Source organism: Pleurodeles waltl, chromosome 5 (genome assembly GCF_031143425.1).
Source record: "Pleurodeles waltl isolate 20211129_DDA chromosome 5, aPleWal1.hap1.20221129, whole genome shotgun sequence".
Classification (NCBI taxonomy): Eukaryota; Metazoa; Chordata; class Amphibia; order Caudata; family Salamandridae; genus Pleurodeles; species Pleurodeles waltl.
Window position 1 is genome coordinate 1295251569 of NC_090444.1, and position 21104 is coordinate 1295272672.

Below are 21104 nucleotides of genomic sequence, written 5' to 3' on the forward strand. Positions count from 1 at the left end.
ATGGTAATATGCATCTTTTCCACATATATAGCAAATACCAGGCACTGGTGGATCCTGTCCATTCATCATAAAATCCCACTTACTCCTAAACATAAAAACATGTCTGCACTCACTCTTTCCAACAAAAACTCTATTATTCCTACTCCAAGGCCTATATATCCAAAGTCTTCCCACGTGTTCAGCATCCAATGTTACTTTTCCTTGTTTAGTAATATAAGGATAAGCATAATCAATCCCAGGTCTTCTACTAATAGTTCCCTTATCTATCCTTGCCTTTATTTCTCTTCTTCTATCCTCTGTGTTATCTAGAAATTTCTTCTCTACAGGAGTTAGTAAACATGTTAGATTGTTACGATGGGCGAAAGCAGTGCCAAAAGTTAAAGTAGGCTCAAAGAAATCTCTCATAATAACTATGTTATTATCTTTGGCTATTTTATTCAAGTACCCTATGACAGGTACAAAAGAAAATACCATGTCATAATTTGAATAGAAATATTGAATATATTCTTGATTATAAAAGCGCGTTAGTAAAAGACTGCAACTTATAGGCAAGCTATGGTAAGTAGTTCCTTCTTCCACTGAAGTTGGAATCTGTGTACATACATAACAATCTTTTGTGTCCACCTCTTCAACATGCTCATGCAATAAGTGATAGAAAACATTAGAAGAAAGCTCTTTCTCTTCATGCAAGTATTTTTTCAATATCTATTCTAAACTTATCTATAGTTAGTGATGTATCAGCTGTATCCAAATTATCAATCTTTGTAGTCTGGCTGGCTCCATTTATCTCATAAACAGTCACCCCTACAAAGAACAATAAACAAATTAACACACTTGCTACTGCCAATCCAATATCTACAATTTTACAACAACTAATTTTACTGTTTTGGTTATGAAAGTTTCCCATGGTCTCCATAATCTAACAAAATTAAAAAAATTAAAAACAAACTTTTCCAAAATTAAAAAAAATAAAATAAACAAAACAATCAAAAATCCCTCCTAAGTTTATTATTTTTTTCAAAAAATTCATTCACTCAGGACAGTCATTTTTGTCAATTTGTGTATAGCAGCTTGTCAAAATCTGTGGTCTCTTTCTCAATGCCAGTTATTAATGTCTCTTGTAAGCACGACTTTCAGATAATTTTTAACTTCTCTTTCCCAAATTCTTTTCTCATTATCTTCACATGCCAGAATAAAACATTTCAGTATCTCTATCAAAACAATAGCTGTAGGAGGCTGGACTGGTTTGTAGTGAGTACCAAGGGGTACTTCCACCTTCCACCAGGCCCAGGTATCCCTTATTAGTATAGAGGGGTGTCTAGCAGCTTAGGCTGATAGAAAAGGTAGCTTAGCAGAGCAGCTTAGGCTGAACTAGGAGACGAGTGAAGCTCCTACTATACCACTGGTGTCATATGCACAATATCATAAGAAAACACAATACACAGATATACTAAAAATAAAGGTACTTTATTTTTATGACAATATGCCAAAAGTATCTCAGTGAGTACCCTCAGTATGAGGATAGCAAATATACACAAGATATATGTACACAATACCAAAATATGCAGTAATAGCAATAGAAAACAGTGCAAACAATGTATAGTCACAATAGAATGCAATGGGGGCACATAGGGATAGGGGCAACACAAACCATATACTCTAGAAGTGGAATGCGAACCACGAATGGACGCCAAACCTGTGTGACCTCGTAGAGGGTCGCTGGGACTGTAAGAAAACAGTGAGGGTTAGAAAAATAGCCCACCCCAAGACCCTGAAAAGTGGGTGCAAAGTGCACCTAAGTTCCCCAAAGAGCACAGAAGTCGTGATAGGGGAATTCTGCAGGAAAGACCAACACCAGCAATGCAACAATGATGGATTTCCAGACGAGAGGACCTGTGGAACAAGGGGACCAAGTCCAAAAGTCACGATCAAGTCGGGAGTGGGCAGATGCCCAGGAAATGCCAGCTGTGGGTGCAAAGAAGCTGCCACCGGATGGTAGAAGCTGAGGATTCTGCAAGAACGACAAGGGCTAGAAACTTCCCCTTTGGAGGATGGATGTCTAACATCGTGAAGAGTTGTGCAGAAGTGTTTTCCCGAAGGAAGACCGAAAACAAGCCTTGCTAGCTGCAAGGGTCGTGGTTAGGGTTTTTGGATGCTGCTGTGGCCCAGGAGGGACCAGGATGTCACCAATTGCGTGAGGGGACAGAGGAGGTGCCCAGCAAGACAAAGAGCCCACTCAGAAGCAAGCAGCACCCGCAGAAGTGCCAGAACAGGCACTACAAAGTGGAGTGAACCGGAGCTCACCCGAAGTTGCACAAGAGGGTCCCTCGAAGCCGGAGGACAACTCAGGAGGTCGTGCAATGCAGGTTAGAGTGCCAGGGACCCAGGCTTGGCTGTGCACAAAGGAAATCCTCGGTGAGTGCACAGGAGCCGGAGTAGCTGCAAAACACGCAGTTCCCAGCAATGCAGTCTAGCGTGGGGAGGCAAGGACTTACCTCCACCAAACTTGGACTGAAGAGTCACTGGACTGTGGGAGTCACTTGGACAGAGTTGCTGAGTTCAAGGGACCTCGCTCGTTGTGCTGAGAGGAGACCCAGAGGACCGGTGATGCAGTTCTTTGGTGCCTGCGGTTGCAGGGGGAAGATTCCGTTGACCCACGGGAGATTTCTTTGGAGCTTCTAGTGCAGAGAGGAGGCAGACTACCCCCACAGCATGCACCACCAGGAAAACAGTCGAGAAGGCGGCAGGATCAGCGTTACAAGGTAGCAGTAGTCGTCTTTGCTACTTTGTTGCAGTTTTGCAGGCTTCCAGCGCGGTCAGCAGTCGATTCCTTGGCAGAAGGTGAAGAGAGAGATGCAGAGGAACTCTGATGAGCTCTTGCATTCGTTATTTAAGGAATTCCCCAAAGCAGAGACCCTAAATAGCCAGAAAAGGAGTTTTGGCTACCTAGGAGAGAGGATAGGCTAGCAACACCTGAAGGAGCCTATCAGAAGGAGTCTCTGACATCACCTGCTGGCCCTGGCCACTCAGAGCAGTCCAGTGTGCCAGCAGCACCTCTGTTTCCAAGATGGCAGAGGTCTGGAGCACACTGGAGGAGCTCTGGGCACCTCCCACAGGAGGTGCAGGTCAGGGGAGTGGTCACTCCCCTTTCCTTTGTCCAGTTTCGCGCCAGAGCAGGGCTGAGGGATCCCTGAACCGGTGTAGACTGGCTTATGCAGAGATGGGCACCATCTGTGCCCATCAAAGCATTTCCAGAGGCTGGGGGAGGCTACTCCTCCCCAGCCCTGACACCTTATTCCAAAGGGAGAGGGTGTAACACCCTCTCTCTGAGGAAGTCCTTTGTTCTGCCTTCCTGGGCCAAGCCTGGCTGGACCCCAGGAGGGCAGAAACCTGTCTGAGGGGTTGGCAGCAGCAGCAGCTGCAGTGAAACCCCGGGAAAGGCAGTTTGGCAGTACCCGGGTCTGTGCTAGAGACCCGGGGAATCATGGGATTGTCTCCCCAATACCAGGATGGCATTGGGGGGGGGCAATTCCATGATCTTAGACATGTTACATGGCCATATTCGGAGTTACCATTGTGAAGTTATACATAGGTAGTGACCTATGTATAGTGCACGCGTGTAATGGTGTCCCCGCACTCACAAAGTCCGGGGAATTGGCCCTGAACAATGTGGGGGCACCTTGGCTAGTGCCAGGGTGCCCACACACTAAGTAACTTAGCACCCAACCTTTACCAGGTAAAGGTTAGACATATAGGTGACTTATAAGTTACTTAAGTGCAGTGTAAAATGGCTGTGAAATAACGTGGACGTTATTTCACTCAGGCTGCAGTGGCAGGCCTGTGTAAGAATTGTCAGAGCTCCCTATGGGTGGCAAAAGATATGCTGCAGCCCATAGGGATCTCCTGGAACCCCAATACCCTGGGTACCTCAGTACCATATACTAGGGAATTCTAAGGGTTTCCAGTATGCCAATGTAAATTGGTAAAATTGGTCACTAGCCTGTTAGTGACAATTTGGAAAGAAATGAGAGAGCATAACCACTGAGGTTCTGATTAGCAGAGCCTCAGTGAGACAGTTAGTCATAACACAGGTAACACATACAGGGCACACTTATGAGCACTGGGGCCCTGACTGGCAGGGTCCCAGTGACACATACATCTAAAACAACATATATACAGTGGAATATGGGGGTAACATGCCAGGCAAGATGGTACTTTCCTACAATAGCTTTTAAATTCTTCTTGCCAATCATTTGCAGTTAAATACGACGATTCTGGTCCAGCATATCGCTTGCTTGAAACTCTTTTTCTTTTCGGTCTTTTGATGCTTTCACCTTCTTCTCCACTAGTATTTTCTCCTTCAATCAACTCTTTTTCCTCCTGAATTGGTGGTACTACATTAACTTTCCCACTCTTTGACCCTTTCTCTGGCCAATTGTCTCCTCTTGATGTCTTTTTCATCAACAACTTTCTCAAGATTGAGTCTTTACTTGCCTTTGAACCTTTTTCTTCCGATGTTCTCGCAACTGGTTCAGGAAGAGTATAATCCACTTGGGCGGAACTACCCTCAATTCCTTTCCCAATGGGGTCCATCCTTTGTTCAGTTTGGTATGTCAAACCACCTGCTTCTGAGGACACCCTTCTCTGAGCAGAACTTCTCTCAACCGAATGTCCCTGATCACTTTCGCCTGAGGACACCCTCCTCTGATCGGAACTTCTCTCAGCCAGAATTTCTCTTTTTTCATGAGCTGACTCTTTTTCTACTCCTTTTGCAGATTGTTCAGCTTCTTCTGCATTTTGTTCCTTTTCATCTGTTATAGGAGTAGGCACATCTCTCTCATTCTCAATGTTAGGCTCCTCACTTTCCTGTTCTTTGCTCCCAATGTTGTCAGCTGTCGGTAGCCTCAACAATTCTTCTTCTCGTTCTGTTGGGTCATTCACCTTTCTCGTATGGCTGGCATGCACCCAGTTCGGCAAACCTGTCGACTTTACAGCTGTCATTGTTGGGAGTACGATCTGGTAAGGACCCTTCCACCTTGGTTCCAGGCAAGACTTCCTCACATGCTTCCGTATGATTACCCAGTCACCAGCTTTCAAGTTGTGGCCTTGACCTTGCGTTTCTTGTGCTGTTGTTGCTTCCACCTGATGAGAAAAAGACTGAACCACACCAGCTAGGCTTTTGCAATAATCTAGCACCATGTCATCTGTAATATTCACAAGTGCATTTGCAGGTATTGCTGGCAATCTCATTGCTTTCCCCATTAGAATTTCGTGAGGAGACAACCCAGTCTTCTTATCAGGAGTGCTTCTCATTGACATGAACACTAGTGGTAAAGCATCTGGCCACTTTAAATTTGTTGATGCACATACTTTTGCCAATCGTCACTTTAAAGTTCCATTCATCTGCTCCACAAGTCCTGAGGCTTCTGGACGATAACTACAATGTAGTTTCTGCTGAATGTTTAATGCTGAAAAAAGCAATTTTATTAATTTGGTATTGAAGTGGCTTCCTCTATCTGATTCTATAGAGACCGGGAAACTTAAACATGGAATTAGCTCTCTCAGAAGTAATTTGGCTACTGTAAGGCCATCATTTCTCCTTGTCGGATATGCCTCAATACAGTGACTAAAAATACACACAATCATCAACACATACTTCAAGCCAGCACACGCAGGCATCTCAATAAAATCCATTTGCTTTCTGCTGAATGGACCCCCAGCCATGCCTTTACCTCCCATGTTCACAACTGTTCCTTTGTCGACATTCATTTGCTGGCAGACCACGCACCTATGGCAAACCAGTTCAGCAACTTGTCTAAATTTTGAATTATACCAGAACACCTGATCATCGCGTCTCTCCCTATGTGTGCCTGACCATGATAATATCTGGCCATTAGTGTCAACAGACTGTTTGGTAAGATTACTTTCCCCTCTATTGTCACCCAAATTTCATCTTCCCTTTGAATGCAATGATGTTTTAGCCAATCCCTACCCTCTTCTTCTGGAACATTGTTCTGTATGGCTAGTAACTCTTCTAGGGCCAGATGTAGCAAAGAAACATTTTGCGACTTGCAAATAGCGAGTCATAGCGACTCGCTATTTGCAACTCGCAAAATGTTATGCAGTACGGTGTCTCAGACACCGTATGCGAGTCGGTATGGGGTCGCAATGACCCACCTCATTAATATTAATGAGGTGGGTCGCAAATTGCGGACCCATACCGACTATGGGCACTCGCAAACATGGAGGCCTGCTGTAGTCAGCAGACCTCCATGTTCGTGACTGCTTTTAAATAAAGCAGTTTTTTTTTTTTTTTAAGTGTAGCCCGTTTTCCTTAAAGGAAAACGAGCTGCACTTAAAAACAAATCCTAAACCTTTAGTTTCGGTATTTTTTCAGGGTAGGTAGTGGTCCCTTGGACCACTACCTGCCCTGAAAAAATAATTTGGGGTCCATTCACAAAGAGGAAGGGGTCCCATTGGGACCCCTTCCAATTTCCGAGTGGGTTACCATCCACTTCAAGTGGATGGTAGCTGCGACACCATTTGCGACCACATATGCGGTCGCAAATGGTATTGCATACCACTAGGAATCGCAAATAGGAAGGGAACACCCCTTCCTATTTGCGATTCTGAAATGCATTTTGCGAGTCGGTCCCGACTCGCAGAATGCATTTCTGCATTGGAAACACGCATTTGCGAGTCGCAAACGGCAGATTTTGCCGTTTGCGAGTCGCAAAGTGTTTCCTGCATCTAGCCCCAAGTGTCTCAACAATTTGCATCATAAAATTTATATACACTTCATCATTTTTAGATATTAATTCCCAATTTCCTTTTAATGAAATTCTATATAGAGCACAAAAGTTTGCACCCTGGTCTGCATAAGCATTTCCCAATGTTACATAATCTTGTCCTGTCTGGTGTGCACTGCATTTAACCACAGCAATTTTCTTAGGTTTCTGAACAGCTTGTAGCAAGTCATGTATCCTTTCACCATTCCTCACAGGTGAACGTGATGACGTTAGAAACCCTCTCTGTGACCAAATTTGCCCAAAATCATGTACAATACCAAATCCATACTATCAGTGTAGATCGTTACTTTCATTTGGTCTGCCAATAGGCATGCTCTAGTAAGAGCCACCAATTCTGCAACTTGGACAGAAATTACTCTTTAAACCCATGAAGCTTCTAGTATACAAGTAACTGTGCATATTGCGTAATCTGCTCTTAATGCATCGCTGTTGTCTCTTAGACAGGAACCACAAACAAAGAGAATTTGATCATTGTCTTCCAAACAAGTGTCTTTAGTGTCATCTCTTGGTTTTGTGCATAATTCTGTCACCTCCAAACAATCATGTTCAATGTCATCTATTCTGTTTGGATCATCCCCCTCATTTGATAACAGTGTTGCCAGGTTAAGCACTGTGTACCTCTTGATTGTTACATTTGGTGCTCCATGAATCACTGTTGCATATCATGTCAATTTTGCATTTGTCAGGTATTGTGTCTTTGATCCGGTCAGTAGAATTTCTATTGAATGAGGTACCATCACTGTCAGAGGATAACCCATCACAATATTTTCACTTTGAGTTATACTCTGCTCAACTTCTGCAACTGCTCATAAGCATCCTAGTAAGGCTGCTGCAACATTATCCAGAGTAGCTGAAAAATATGCTACTGGACGACTGGCACCACGACAGACAAATAACATCCATTGGGCTCATGACAAAACAACAAGAAAGGTTTTGTGTAATCAGGCATACCTAAAGCTGGAGCTTGACACAAACTCTCTCTCAGTTCAGTGAATGCTCTCATGCATTCTTCATCCATCAATATGGGATCTGAAACATCCTTATGTGTCAGCCTTTGCAGTGGTTTATAAATAGCTGAAAAATTTGGAATCCACTGGCGACAATATCCTACCATTCCCAGAAACGTTCTCAATTCCTTCTGTGAACTAGGTATTTTCATTTTCATTATTGCCACTGCTCTTTCTCTAGAAATTCTCCTTGATCTTTTTTCAATCAAATGACCAAAGTATTTCACCTCCTGCTGACAATACTGCAACTTAGTAGGAGGTACCTTATGACCATTGTCTTCCAAAAAGTTCAACAATGCAATTGTATCCTCTCTACAACCTTCCTTTGTCTTTGATGCAATCAACAAATCATCAATGTATTGCACCAATGTCGATTGGTAAGGCATTACCAATGACTCCAGGTTCTTCTTAAAAATCTGGTTGAAAATTGATGGTGATTTCGAAAACCCTTGAGGAATTCTACACTAGCAATAGACTCTGGTCAGAAACTTAAAACAAAAGAGATATCTATTGTCCTCGTGTAGAGGCACAGAAAAGAAAGCTTGGCACAAATCAATCACTGTGAACCATTCTGCATCACACGGAATCTGAAACATTATCACTGCTGGATATGGTACTACTGGACAACATTTCACCACAATATAATTTTTTTCCTCAACTCCTGGACAAGACAAATTTTCCCATTCAACTTTTTCAACCCCATTATTGGTGAATTACACGGGCTACTCATCACTTCTTTCAAAACTCCCTGTTTCAAAAATTGTTCTGTCAAAGGTCTTATCCCTTCAATTGCCTCATTCCTCATTTGATTTTGTGCAGTTTGTAGAAACACGACATTCACTTTTTCTGTTACTCTGACTCCTTCAACTCCTTTAATTAAACCAATGATTTATCCTGACAAGTCCCAAACCTTTGGACCCCTGCCCGCACTTCATCTTTAACAAAGCCGACGACATCATCGCCCCGCACCTCCAGACCGTCATCAACTCTTCTTTTTCTTCTGCTACCTTCCCCGAATGCTGGAAACACGCCGAAGTCAACGCCCTACTAAAGAAACCTACGGCTGACCCGAGCGACCTGAAAAACTTCCGCCCCATCTCTCTTCTGCCTTTCCCAGCCAAAGTAATAGAGAAGACCGTCAACAAACAGCTGACCACCTTCCTGGAAGACAACAACCTGCTCGACCCCTCACACACCGGATTCTGAACCAACCACAGCACTGAAACCGCCCTCATCTCAGACACTGACGACATCAGAACCCTGATGGACAACGGTGAAACAGTCGCCCTCATTCTGCTCGACCTCTCGGCTGCCTTTGACACCGTCTGTCACCGCACCCTAATCACCCGCCTCCGCTCCACCGGAATCCAAGGCCAGGCCCTGAACTGGACCGCCTCTTTCCTCTCAAACCGTTCCCAAAGAGTTTACCTCTCTCCGTTTCGCTCAGAACCCACCGAGATCATCTGCGGCGTACCCCATGACTCATCACTCAGCCCGACACTCTTCAATGTCTACATGAGCCCCCTCGCCAACATCGTACGCAAGCACGACATCATCATCACCTCCTACGCCGACGACACCCAACTTATACTCTCCCTCACCAAGGACCCCGCCAGCGCCAAGACCAACCTACAAGAGGGTATGAAGGACGTCGCAGATTGGATGAGGCTCAGCCGCCTAAAGCTGAACTCTGAAAAAACGGAAGTCCTCATCCTCGGCAACACCCCGTCCGCCTGGGACGACTCCTGGTGGCCCACGGCCCTCTGCACCGCACCGACCCCCACAGACCACGCCCGCAACCTCGGGTTCATCTTGGACCCTCTTCTCACCATGACCAAGCAAGTCAACGCCGTGTCCTCCGCCTGCTTCCTCACCCTCCGCATGCTCCGCAAGATCTTCCGCTGGATCCCCGCCGACACCAGAAAAACCGTGACCCACGCCCTCGTCACGAGCCGCCTGGACTACGGCAACACCCTCTACGCCGGGACCACAGCCAAACTCCAAAATCACCTGCAACACATTCAAAACGCCTCGGCCCGCCTCATCCTCGACATACCCCGCAGCAGCCACATCTCCGCACACCTGAGACACCTGCATTGGCTCCCAGTCAGCAAAAGGATCACCTTCCGACTTCTCACCCACGCACACAAAGCCCTCCATGACAAGGGACCGGAATACCTCAACAGACGCCTCAGCTTCTACGTCCCCACCCGCCTCCTCCGCTCCTCTGGGCTCGCACTCGCTGCTGTCCCTCGCATCCGCCGCTCCACGGCGGGTGGGAGATCTTTCTCCTTCCTGGCAGCCAAGACCTGGAACTCCCTCCCCACCAGCCTCAGGACCACCCAGGACCACTCCGCTTTCCGGAGACTCCTAAAGACCTGGCTGTTCGAGCAGCGATAACCCCCCTTTTTCCCCTAGCGCCTTGAGACCCGCACGGGTGAGTAGCGCACTTTATAAATGTTAATGATTTGATTTGATTTGATAAACCTTTGACTTGACTCTCTCTTGTAAATCGATTAGCAGATCTTTTATTTCAAAGACTTGAAAGAATTAATTAAATCTACTGAATCGTTATCCTCATTTGTCTGCTCATTTTCATCTGTTCGATCATCGAGATCAATCAAAGGGAATTCTCGAGGCACAATCCCTCTCTCGACAACAATTTCCAAATCTTCTCCATCACTGTTTGTCTCAATCTCATTCCCTTTAGTTGAACATGAAATTGAACAATTTATTTTATACGGCAAGTCTCTTCCCAATAATGACACTGGAATAGAATCACAAATGACAAAACTGTGAACATCTCTAAAATTACCAACCTTTACAAGAACTGGTTCTGTAAGAGTTTTTGTCAAATGTTTATTTGCGACTCCTACTATCTGCACTGTCCTCTCGGAAATCGGTATATCTGGAACTTCTACAGTTCTCACTGTTGAGCTTGTTGCTTCTGTATCGACCAGAAAATTAACTTCATGACCATGTACTTCACCCTTCACAAAAGGACCCCTCTGATCCACTTCTAATGATGCGGCCATCATATACTCCTCCTCATCTGAACTATCCAACAGCCATTCATCTTTTATTTCATTCTCACTGTGTAAAGGAAACTGTTCAGCTATTTTTACACTTTTGTTCTTTTTCTGATTTGTGACCACTTGCGAAAGCATTAACTGTTGTTGATCCATAGGACTCTGTATCATTTGAACCTGTCTCAGCATGTGCATTTACTGTACAGGCACCATCTGCACCTCTGGCTGCATTTGTTGTATTTGTAGCATCTGTACCTGATGTACCTGTGGCTGTGCATTCTGCACCTGTTTTATTGGTTGTAAAGGCTGAAATCCTTGCATATTATTCATATTGTTCTGGAAATGTTGATGTTGACCCCCCATTCTAGGTCTTCTCATGCTCTGATATGGATTGACACCATTTGTCTGTTGCACAACTTCACCTTGATTTAGCATCAGACACCGTTGCTTCCAATGTCCAATTACTCCAAAATTATGACAAGGTAACACTTTTTGCCTTTGCTGCTCATCCTGCATCACCACTGAACTCAAATCCACATTTTTATTGACCACCGGAAGCATCATTCGACCCTCGACCTCTGCCTCGACCTTGACTCGGAAATAAACCATTTCCCTGTGGCAGCTGCTGAAAAGTTACTTGTAGTCCTGTCTGTGCAGCCTTAATCTGCATCAACATTGCTTTTTCTTTCAACTTTTTCTGCTTCAACTCGATTTAATCACTATAGTATTTAGCATACTGCAACACCTCATCAATCGGTTTTGCTTGCCAGCAAATTAAATTATTCTTAATCATCTAACTTATTTCTGGTTTCAACCCTTCAACAAACCTGAACACCAAATGATTCATGCTCTCTTTCTCAATTGTTTCCACACCACTAAATTGCTTGAACGCCTTCAACAACCTTTCTTAATACGCATCAACCGATTCCTTTGCTTCCTGTGATGTTCTATCTATACGCTGCCAATCAACATTCTTTGGCCAAACTTTCATTTTCAGAAACTCAATAACATTATAGTAATATTTCATTACTTCGGGAGGTGGTGCACCTGTTTTCAGATCCCTTTGCGGTTCACTCGTTGGCCAATCAACACTCCTTTTGCATTCAATCCACAAATCTGCTGGGACAACAATATCAAAAAGTGTATTCAGGTCTTCCCACAGACACTTCGCAAGTTTCACAAACCTATCTGTCTGCTGGTACCACTCCACTGCTTTCTCTCTCAACCTTGGGTAATCATTTATAAAACTTAAAATATCACCCCTGTTCCAAGATACATGTACAAAATTTCCTCCAGGAGTTTCCCTCATTGGTAACATCTTCACTGGATCTCCTGCCTGTGTCGCATCATCTTTCTTTGGCCTTTCTCTTTTCTTGACCCATCTGCCTTCCCATTTGTCTAATGCTCTCCAAACCTGCACTCTCTCAAGTATTTCTCTAAGATGTGTTTTCATCCCTGCAGATCTCTTATGTATAAAATGTTCCTCCTCCATGTTTAATCTGTAACTTCTTTTCAGACTTTTCATTTTTGATAAATCAATATCATATTCATCTGCTATTTTTTGTAGCTGTTGATGAACCTTCTCTGCTCCCCTAGTAATTATTTTACACAAATATCTCAATTGGGCTTCAATATAAGATTCAAGTCTGTTCATCACCATGGTCCCTTTCAAGAGTACATTTCCTTCCACTGATAACCTTACTCTGTTTATTGTGTCTTCTTCCCTGTCTTTCCTCTCTTGCGTTTTTGAATTATTTAGATCTTCCAACTACTTCATTATTTCTTGTGCAGATGAACCTTTCAAAGAAACTCCATTAGGTTGTGCACCTAAATCTCGCTCTTGTCCTGAGCTGGCATATTGTTGCGGAACCATTAGTCTCTGTCCCTGACTATTGTAAGATAGAGTTCCAGAATTCTCAACAGGAGACAAATCTATTTAAGAATTAGTCTCATTCATAGCTTGTCCTTGTCTGGGAATTGATTTTTCCAGAACCCCATTCTGAACTTTAATCAGAGAATTCGCTCCACTATTGTTCACTTGTGCATATAATGGAGTTACTGGACCCATTGTAATAGGTACAGTAATTGCATCCAGATTAGCTAAAGATCCAACCCTCTCCATCTGTCCTGCACCCATGCTCTGCATTTGTGGAATCTGTATTTGAACAGGCTCTCTTTGTATTACACCCAATCATTGCTGACAACACCAAATTAGTAGTCATCCTTATAAACTGAGCTGCTGGCTGTATTTCAGGAATGTTTATTTCCAACTGCTGTCTATTGTTCGGTGAATCATTGAAACTACTCTGCACCTGAACTCTTCATTGTTCAGGATACCTCTCGATAGCTCTGATGTGGATGGTGCAGTAGGAACTGTATTACTAATTCCACTCCCATTTGATCCACTATCACTCCTCTGATTCACATTTGGTGGAGGATAAGTCTCTAAAATCTCAGAAACTATCTCATCTTCACCCATCTCGTCGTCATCATTAAACATGGCTCGTTTTCAGGCCCTCATTATGAACACGGCAGGAAAGACCACACCTCCGGTGGTGGCAGTAACTACCGCCAACAGGCTGGTGGTCTGGCCCGCCAAATAATGAAGCACATGAAAAACAGGCAGCCTGAAAAACACTCACCACCAGCAGAGGAGTGCCGACAACAACGGAATAGGCCACCCACAGGCCAATGGAAAGGCCCAACCCGCCCAACAAATAATGAAGCACTAGACCGCCGTCAGTTCCGGGTTAGGAACTACCGCCATGCAAAGCCAGGCAGAAACAAACCAAACAAAAGAAAACACTCACTGGAGGCTCACAAAACACGCTGAAGCAGACATAGAGAGAGAGTTGCAAATCATGCCAGTCCTGCTCCTTGCCGTATACCTCCATGACCGTGAATGTGAAGGGTGGACAGGGGCGGACTTGGACGTGGGAGGAGTGGACAGGGCAAGGAGGTGGGCACGTTTAGGAATGAGACGGGATGGGCCGGTGGGTTCAAAAAGGTCTACACGGGATAGGAAACGTTTTTTAGGGGCAATTGGGGTGGACCTGGAGGAAGGTGTGGAAGTGGAGGTAGAGGGAGTGGTCGTAACAGGTGTAGGTGTGCGTGACGTGGATGCAGGTGACTGTACAGTATGCTGAGGTGTGGTGGATGTGTGTTGGGTGGGTGTCTGGGAGCGTTTGAGTGTCTTGGGAGGAGGGAGGGTGGACACAGTGGGACAAGACAGGCTGCCAGTGTAAATGGATGTTGTCTGGGTGTCTGCAAGTTTGGTGAGTGTGCTGCAAGTGGTACTCAGAGTCGTTGTGATGAGTGCAGGTGTGGTGTCTGGGGTGCATGACTGGATGTCTGATGTTGTGGTGACTGCAGGAATGGGGCCAAAAATTGTGAATGAAGGTGCAGTACCTGTGGGTGTGCATATAGAGGTGACAGACAGGGAGGCGGGAGAGGTTGACACACTGGGGGAAGTGGATGTTGTTGTGTGTGTCTTTGTATGTTGGCTGTGTGTATGCCTGTGGTGGGAAGTGTGGTGCTTGTGTTTCTCTGTGTGCTTCTTGTGTGCTGAGGTGTGTGCATGGCTGTCAGAATGTGTGCTTGAGGCGGGTGAAGGGAGTGGGGTGCTGGAAGGGGTGGAGGAGATGGGAAGGGGGACAGAAAGACCAGGGACACTGGCTACCGTCAAAGAGGAGGCCAGAGCCTGAAAAGATCTCTGTAGGCCAGACACGGCACCGTGAATGCCATCCAGGTAGGCATTGGTCTGCTGCACCTCTGATGCTAGCCCGTGGATGGCATTGACGATGGTTGTCTGCCCTACAGAGATGGTCCTCAGGAGGTCAATAGCCTCCTCTGTGAGGACAGCAGGCTTGACTGGGGCAGGGGATGAAGTGCCTGGGGCAAAGGAGACACCCACCCTCCTGGGTGAGTGGGCACGGGCAACTGGGTGGGGAGCAACTGGGAGGGCGGTGATGGTATGGGAGTGTCAGATGATGACAAAGAATGGGTGGGCACACTAGGGGGCTCCCATCGGAGGAGGTGTCAGAATCTCTCCATTCAGTGGTAGTTGCCTCCCCCATGGTACTCCCCTCGCCCTCCAACCCGCTGGTCCCCTTGGTGTCGCTCTATTCTGCCTCCTTGGAACTGTGGCCCGCTGCATCCCCACTCGCCGTTGCCACTGCTCCCTCGCCAGATGATGCTGATGTACACAGACAACACAGGAGAACAGGGGTGGGGAGACAAAACATGAGAGACATTTGTAAATAGCTGAATGGATGTACATAACTGGTTCACACATACTCCCCCTCAGCAAATATACCACCATCCAGCACCTACAGCTATACTCCTGGCTATGCCCCTGACTATTGGCCACAACCCTGGTATACATCCATCTCCAACATCACAGAAGAACCTGAAGAACTGCAGACCTGTCCCTTATCAACTAACTGCCCATGGGGAACACTAGGCCTAATGAAATCTGTCAGAGTCCCTGCCACTAGAAGGCATCCCTACCACAGCACCCTCAGACATCCATCAAGGAGGCATACAATGTTCTCTGTACTCACCCCCTTGTGTCTGCTCTGCAGCTTTCAAGCGCCCATCCAAGTCTTAATACGTCACTGCCAGAATGTGGCGCATTAGGGGTTCAGTGCCCGATGGGCACCCCTTCCTCGTTGGGAGGACTTCTTCAACTGGGCCTTGCAGGTCTTCCTGGCCCAGCGCCGCAGGTCCTCCCACTGCTTCCTGCAATGGGTGCTCCACAGGTTGTAGACCCCCAGGGTCCGCACCTCCCTGGTGATGGCCTGCCATAGTCCCCTCTTCTGATCGGTGCTGACCTGTAGGAGACACACAGAAAAGTGACACAGAGGTCAGACAGTGCCCATTTGATACAGCTGGCTATACATCCCCTATGGGACTGACATTTAAAACAGTATTACAGCACCTCACACATGCAGTATGTCATGCATTCCACGGCTGTACATTGTCAAATCGTTCACACTTGTTTGCAGCCATCTACCACCATTTCACACATCCATGCACCCCAATCCGCCTACTCACCTGTACCCATGGTCGACCATAAAGCTTGGCGTACAGAGGTAGGACCCCGTCCACCAGCTTCTCCAGTTCCTCGGTGGTGAAGGCTGGGGTCCTTTCCCCTGCCACTCGTGCCATTTCCAGGACCAGGGTCAGGACACAGCAACACACTCAGTGGAGTACTTTCATGCACGTAATCCAGGAGTCAAGTGAAGTTGGGGTGATGAGATAGCGTACGCTCCGTGGCGGCGTGCACCGTCTCTGCCGGCGGAGATCATGATAGACCCATATTCCCCATTGACAACCATGTTAACCAATGAATGGGTGCACAGCGGTGAACACCGCCTTACACCATTACAACAGCGGTATGAGGTCACTTTCACTATTAAATATCTGGATTACTGGGGGCAGACATTTTGCACACTACTATGCAGTTATTAATTTCTCATTGGCCCCATGCTGGTCCTATGGACCCCATCCCCCAAATGCATGGACAAACAAATATTTACTCACCACAACAGTCCAGATGTATCAGAGAGGACATGTCACTCCAGTTTAACATCCTACAATGCATATGTGTCATCGACTTGTTTGCCAGCAGTGATGAATATTCAACATGTTGTGAAAATGAATCTGTGTCCCTCACATTTTTTCTCCACTCCTTCTAGGTACAGACCCATGTGGTGAGGGAGGGCCCCATCAGTGTACAGACCACTTGTTGATTTGGAGACCATGGTGGAACGTCACATCATTATCAATTATGGACTCACTTGTGCTACTATTCATGAACTTTGCGCATTACTGGATCCAGCACTGAGACAGGCTAATCATAATCAGCATGCCATCCCTACTGAAGTGCAAGTGCTTTCTGCACTCCATTTCCTGGCTAGGAGCTCATTTCAGGTGACAGTGGGCATGGGTGCAGAGTTCTCACAGCCTCATACTGTCCAGATTCCTGAATGGATTTGTACGACACCTGCAGTCATATGTGAGGTTTCCCCAAAGTGCTGACTTTTAAGCCTTTGCCAACATCCCTCATGTGATTGGTGCCATCGATGACACCCACATGGCTCTCATCCCCCCAAGAGTAAGTGAACAGGTGTACTGAAACAGGAAGAACTTTCACTCTATGAACATTTAATTGGTGTGTACTGCTGACCAGTACATCGCACATGTGAATGTCATGTTCCCAGGATCGGTCCATGATTCCTTTGTGCTGAGGAACAGCACAATGCCACACATGATGGAACAACTACAAGGGGACAGAGGATGGATCATAGGTAAGTGGGTCTGACACATTTCTACACATAGCTGACAGCCAGCCTGTCTGCAACTGTGGGTTGTTAGTTACAGTCCTGTTTTGCCCACTTTTTGCAGGTGATTCTGGCTCCCCAACATGCATTGGCTCCTGACACTAGTGAGGAATCCTAGGACAGATGCAGAGAGGAATTACAATGAGGCCCATGGATGTACTAGGAGGGTGATAGAGCGCACTTTAGGCCTAGACTGAAGGCTAGATTCTGTTGCATCCATATTTATGGGGGATCCCTGGCCTATGGCCCTAAAAAAGGTCTGTAGAATAGTGGTAGCCTGCTGCATGCTGCACAATGTGGCTGTGAGGAAATCTATTCCCTTCTTGGAGGAGGAGGGTGCTGTATATCCAGACCAGCTTCCTCTAAGAGGGGATGAGAGAGATGGTGATGATGAAGAGGGAGAAGATGTACACTCCAGGAACCAACTGATCCAGCTATACTTCCAGTGACTATGATGTACTATTTGCTGCTGTTGTTGTCTGTGCTGCATATTACCTGTCTGACTTATCCCCTATGTGAATGTTGGGTCAATAGACATTTTCACTGTAACAAGGTTTGCATGTGACGTGACATGATGAACAACGTGTTAGACATTTCTGTTGACACCACCCCATGTTGTACTTGGGGTGCCATTCCTGCAATAAAGGTATGATTATATGATTACAATGACAATTGTATTCTTTACAGTGATGGGAGTGGGCTGCTGGTGGATGTCCATACTGGTTCCATGGTCTCAGTGATTGTTGGCAGTGGTAATATGTCCATCTGTATTTTACATGTTGTTGAGTTGATATTGCACGGTGGGGATGACGGTTGAGTGACACACATGTGGGACAGTTCGGGTTAGAGTCACTTCTTTGAGGGTGCCTTGGTCTTGGCAGGTGTTCCTGTCCCATATCTGGGCCTGAGGGACCGTTTGGGTGCCTGGTGTTGGCCTGTACGGGTGGAGGTGCTGGTCTCCTGTGTGTCTTTAGATTGTGGCTCCAGTCCAGCTGCTGCTGTTGATGGCTGGTCTGTATCTTGGCCTGTGGTAGGGGATTCCTGGTCTGTGGGGGTCTCAGGCTGGGCTGGTTAGTGGTGCAGCAGCGCCCCTGCAATAGTGGCCATGGTGGCATTGAGCTGTTTCCACTGCTCCATGGTCTCCTGGTGGTGTGCTATCTGCAGCCTTTGATTTTGTTCCAGGGAGGCCACAATCTGGCCCAGCCTGTCCTGGGTATGGTGGTATGCTCCCAGGACCTCAGAGATGACCTGCTGGGCTGCAGCATGCATCCTTTGGCCACCCCCTGGGCCACTGTTGCCCTCCCACTGGGCCTAGCCCCATGTGCCTGTGTCCCCTGCACAGGTCTGGCGGTGCCACTTGTACTGGGACCATCGTCTTCCTGCCTTTTGGTAGGAGGTGACTGTGGCCTCTGTCCTTTTGTTCCACCAATCTGTGGTCTGGATACACAGGTGTGGGGCCGGTTGCCCGGAGCTGATGTTGGTGGCTGGGTGGTAGGGGTGTCAGTGGGGTCCTGGGTGGGGCTGCTGGATGGTGACAGTCCAGGACTGTGTGAAGAGCCAGGGCATTCCTCACTGTTCAGAGTTCCCTCTCCAGTGTCATGAGTGATGCCTCTGTCTCCATGTGGGCCACTGCCACTCCTTGTCCTGTCCATCAGGGTGCCATGGGTGGTGGTGCCTGTTGGGAGGAATGGACATGTATGTTACAATTGCAAAATCTGATCGGGGTGCACAGGGCGGGCCTATTTTGTGCAGGGCTTCCACTGGTGGGCCATGCAGGGTGCTTTAGTGAGGTTGCCATTACATTTTGCTTTGGATGTGGAGGTTCATTGTGGGTGGTGTAGTGTCCTTGTGATGCCTTGCAGGGGTAGGTAGCAGTGCACAGGGGGAGGGATGTGGGCCTGTTGCTGGGTTTGTGGGCATGCAGGGTGACTGGATGTAGTGATTGTTGCCTGAGTGAGGTAGTGGTCCTGGTGGTAGTTGGAGGGGTGTGGTGGTGCATGCATTCAAGGTGTGGTGGATATGGGGTAGTTGTGCATGATTTACCCGAGTCCATTCCTCCAGTGAGTCCAGTGAGGCCCTTAGGGTGCAGGATCGTCAGTACCTTTTCCTCTCAGTCAGTGTAGTCGGGGTGTTGGTGGAGGTCCTCACCCAGTCTTCTGTACAGCAATGTTGTGCTCGGAGGCCATGGACCTCACCTTCCTACGCAGGTCGTTCCATCTCTTGCGGATGTCGTACCTCATGCGTGGATGGTTTCCCACTTCGTTGACCTTGTTGACAATGGTCTGCCATAACTCCATCTTCCTGGTGATAGGTGTCTGCTGGCCCTGTGCCCCGAATATTTGTGGCTCGACCTTGAGTGTCTCGTCGACCATGGTCCTTAGCTCCCTTTCTGTGAAGCGTGGGTGCTTGGGGGGTGCCACGGTGTGTGTTGTGGGTGGTGTGTTGTGTGGATATTGGTGAGGGTGCTGTTGTGTGGTTTGGGTGTGTGAGTCGTGTGATGTGGCGTTCAGTGTCTGCCTGTAGTGTTATCCATCTGGCTTCTCCTGTTGGCGATGCAAAGGATTGAGGGGTGTGTCTGTGAGTGTGTTATGGTGCTGTGGATGTGTGTCAGGTGTGCGGGTTTCAAACTTGCCAATGTGTGCATTTCTTACTGTTGGGTCCACTTGCTGGCAGTGGCGGTCTGTACTGCCAATGGTCGTTCGACATCTACTGACCGCCGCAGTGATTTGTGCATCATTATTTGTAGGGTGGGGGATTTGTGTGCTCAGCGGTGGTGGGGTGGGATGTGCAGCTTTTTCGCCAACATGGCCCTGGCGGTGAGTGGTGGTAGGAATATTTTTGGCGGATTCTGTTTTTTGCATCTTTATATGGCAGGTTTCTGTTTACCGCCAATGGTGGGATTCTGTTCGCCGTTGCCACGGCGGGAGACGGTGTTTACCAGCATGTTCATAATGACCCCCTAAGTCTTAAAATTTTTGTTCTTTAGATTCTGTTGAACCCTTTTTCTTTTTCTTTCCATCTTTTGTCTCATCCTCCTTTGTTCTTGCAGGAAATAATTGTATTCCCTGTAGTGTTTCTGCTCTCCACCTTTTCTGCTCTTCATCCCATCTACCCTCTGCTAGCGTCTTTTCCACTCTCCTCATTTTCTTTTCAGATTTCAATGCCTGTTGCTGTCTAGCTACCAGCTCCCAAATCGCTAAAGCTTCATATTGTGCTGGCCTCGGTGGGGGTTTTAAACTGTACATCTTCAACCTCAAATTCTCCAAAATTCTAAGATTAAATGTTCCATTCCCTGGAAAAGCCAAACAACCTTCTTTTCTTGTAATCTTAACCCAATGTTTCAACCAAAGATACGCTCCTGCAACCTTCTCATCAAACATGATATATGCCGGAGTATTTTCTGGCGGACAGATTTCTCCTTCGAGTGTCAGAATATATTCATCACCTCTCAATGCACTTCTCAAAGCCTTGAAAAACTTAATTTTCAACTGAATGTTATTCAAACCTGATGTTCACAACAACATTTTTTTTACAAACTAAATTAAACTAAGCAACACAACTAATAAATCGAATGTAAGGAAAACAACCAATCAGGAAAAGTGACTCCGATCGCACAAATCTCTTCGACCCTCTCACCTTCCAATAGCGTTACTCTATGGTCAGACTGATCAACAAATCCATGTCTGACCCTTCTTGCTAATCTACCAATCCCAGCGTAGCACCAGTTACGTCACACTAACACTTACACCCTCCTCAGCACGCTCACTGAGACACTGACAAAGTCTATCGTACCAATTTCTTTCACAACCCACACATAAAATCAACGCAATTTTAGTTTGCGAGCAAAACTCAAAACCAAAATAAGAAAACAAATTTGCCCATTTACTACAGGTAGGGTAATACAATCGCTTCAGG